The sequence below is a fragment of the Rattus rattus genome, unplaced genomic scaffold, assembly GCF_011064425.1.
Source record: "Rattus rattus isolate New Zealand unplaced genomic scaffold, Rrattus_CSIRO_v1 flattened_line_147586, whole genome shotgun sequence".
Taxonomy (NCBI): domain Eukaryota; kingdom Metazoa; phylum Chordata; class Mammalia; order Rodentia; family Muridae; genus Rattus; species Rattus rattus.
In genome coordinates this window covers 1,579-4,676 of record NW_022651367.1, presented here as the reverse complement: position 1 = coordinate 4,676, position 3,098 = coordinate 1,579, and the positions used below count along the sequence as shown (strand labels likewise).

The following is a 3,098-nucleotide window of genomic DNA, read 5'->3' as shown; positions in this document are numbered from 1 at the left end:
ATACATGGACTGACCCTGGACTCTGACCTCATAGGTAGCAATGAATATCCTAGTAAGAGCACCAGTGGAAGGGGAAGCCCTGGGTCCTGCTAAGACTGAACCCCCAGTGAACTAGACTGTCAGGGGGAGGGCGGCAATGGGGGGAGGGTGGGGAGGGGAACACCCATAAGGAAGGGGGGGAGGGAAGGGGATGTTTGCCTGGAAACCGGGAAAGGGAATAACACTCGAAATGTATATAAGAAATATTCAAGTTAATAAAAAAAATAAATAAATAAAAGAAATACTCAAGTTAATAAAAAAAAAAAGAATGTTACTGTGAGAATGCATGCAAACTGGGCTGTACTGGTTGGAGTGAAAATGTATAAATGCTCATTCATGAATCTGTATATAAACCTCTAGAAGCTTATGCACATTTCCTTATGTAAAAGTTTTTTCTTTTGCAAGCTCTATTCACTTCTCTTGGTTCAATAGAAGTTTATTGCTCCAAACTTCCCTCCTAGCCAGACAAACAAGAGACATAGGGGTGAAAGGGAAAAGGCTTTGGCAATTAATCCTTTACTTTATCTCCTGCTGTTTTAGAATTAGGTGCTAAGTGCCATAGACTGCAGTTTCTGGCCTCAGAGGAACACAGATGGCTGGTCAGCTGCAGTAGCATAGTAAGTTAGACAAGATAAGTAAATCAACTAGCATAGTAGCATAACAACTTCGATAAGTAAGCTTATTATACAGCAACCCTAAATATCTCATCATACAAAATCTTAACTCTCTGCTGATACTCTTCCACATCAGCTGTCTCAAGAAGAACCAACAAGAAAGAAGACCTATACTGGGGCTGGCCCCGTGCAACTCAGTGCCAGCTCTACTGTGCTGCCTAGGCAAAGTGCAGGCCCTGCTCTCCTGAGGGCTGAATCAGGTGAGGGACTGGGCAAGATCTTCCACTCTGATAACCTTGGGACCAGCTCTCCTGCCTCTTTCAGATGGCAGGGGGGAGGGGGGTGGGCAGGGAGGAAGCATCTCTCCTTTGCCCATGTCATTGCACAGCAGATAAGTGGTGGGCCTAGCTCTCCCACATTCACATCCTCGGGAGCAACAGAGTCTGGAATACTGTGCTGCCCATGTGAGATGCAGGGTTCACTTTCCAGAGTGCTGAAGCTGGTAAGGGAGGAGTCAGCTCTCCTGCACCTATGACTCCAGGACCAGGTATCCCACCTGCCAAAGGTGGTGAGGGGTGAGGGAGGAAGAGGGCATGTCTCCCTTATCCATGCTACCAACTGGGAGATGAGTGGTAGACCTAGATTTTCCAACACTGATCTCATCTGGAGCCAGCTCACCAAGAGCTCCTGCAATTTGGGGCTCATTCTTACTCATACTGCAGCTGGCTAGGGTCAGGGTCAGCTCTACTGTTCTCATGACCACATTACCAACTCTCCTAGTATGCCCAGGTGAGAGATGGAACCAGCTCAGTACAGCCCTTAAACATCAATTTGTCCACATGCCCACCTGGCATTTGATGGTAGCAGACAACAGCTGCTACGGTGCATGGATCCAGCCATGGCCTCTGGTGGTTGCACAGTCCAAGACACCACCATGGTCTTAGGTGGCATCACCAACTACTCACCTCACCACCCTTCATTCTCCAGTACTACTCTCGTCATTGTGCCCACACTCTTCTGTTTCTCCTTCTCTTCCATTTCTCTACAACTTACCTGCTCCTCTTAGTAGCACACTGGGGTCTCTGAGGGTCTAGAGTTGTCTCCAGAGTGGTCTCAAGAGTGTTATGCCCTACTCATGCATTAGGGAACTGGACAGAGGTCATCTCAGGCATGGTCTGTGTCCCACCCCACCCCCAGACCTGTGCAGCACCAGACTACTGGTCATCTTAGACATGTTTTATTTTAGTTTTTTAAGAATGCTAGGCAACTAATCATTATGATGTTCATAGGTCAGAACCCTGAAAATAGATAAAAGCTTTCTCTTCTCTGCCCTCTACGGACACACATGTGACAGAGCATTCACACTTGCAATGCCTCTGGAGCAGGAACACTTTTTTTTAAAACAAAACCAAATTTAAGTAACATCTAGATATAAAACAGATTTTTGCTTTATACTGTATTTGAAAGTTAATCCAGAATGTATAAATATCCCAAATGTCAGCAATAACTTTACAACTCATTTAATTTTGATTACCTTGAATTCAGCAAAGTATCTCTGATCATATTAAAAACAAAAGATAAGAGAAAACAAAATTAACTTCATCTAAATTAAAAATACCTGTTAATCAATGAGAAAAATAACTTTAAATATTTACAGAATAATAATTTTATAGTATTTATAATGGATAAAAACACATATAGGATTAGTAAGATGGCTCAGAGACCAGTTCTTGGTTCAATCCCTGTCATTAACAAAGTAGAAGGAAAGAATCTACTGCCTCAAATTTTCCTCTGAACTTCACAACCATTCACATATTTACATACATTCAAACACACACACACACACACACACACACACACACACACACACACACACACACAAAGGATCCTCCAGGCTCCTCGACTCCTCCGTTCTCTGAGTCCTTATCAATGAAATTATAGGAAGAGCTCACTCTGCAGCCTGTGGCATTCATTTTTTTCTAAGACGGTGTTTATTGACCATTGGATTGGATTAAGAAATGTATGATTGTGTATTATGGGATTTCTTGACATAGTAAAAAATCAGAACTCTGATGTCATAAATGGATTAAGCCTTTAATGAAGTTTGGTGAGTAAATAACAATTTGTGCCATTAGTGTATGTTGTACTGTTTGATTCCATTGCCATAGACTCTGTCCCTTGCCTTTAAATATTGATACAACATAATACAACTCCTTCCAGTTCTTCTATTGTTATTTGATGGGAATGAAATCATTGAAATCATATGTATTTTTTATGTGAATTACAAAGAGTAAATGTGAAATTATACAAACATAAAAAGTAAAGATAGCCAACTATCTGGTCTCCATCTGCACCCAGAGTTCGGGCTGTCCCAAGGCCCTCCTTTTCTAAAAGCTCTTCAGAGAGAGCTGATCTCAAAAGAATGCTCTTGCTCCTGGCCCCACA

General features: G+C 42.5%; 1 non-coding gene across 1 annotated transcript; it reads right to left on the bottom strand.

The window, feature by feature from the left end:
* Positions 1–1,908: 1,908 nt before the first annotated feature.
* Positions 1,909–2,039, bottom strand: LOC116889780. Its single transcript, XR_004386509.1, has one exon. It is a non-coding gene; the product is annotated as a small nucleolar RNA SNORA17 (small nucleolar RNA).
* Between the last annotated feature and the right edge of the window lie 1,059 nt (positions 2,040–3,098).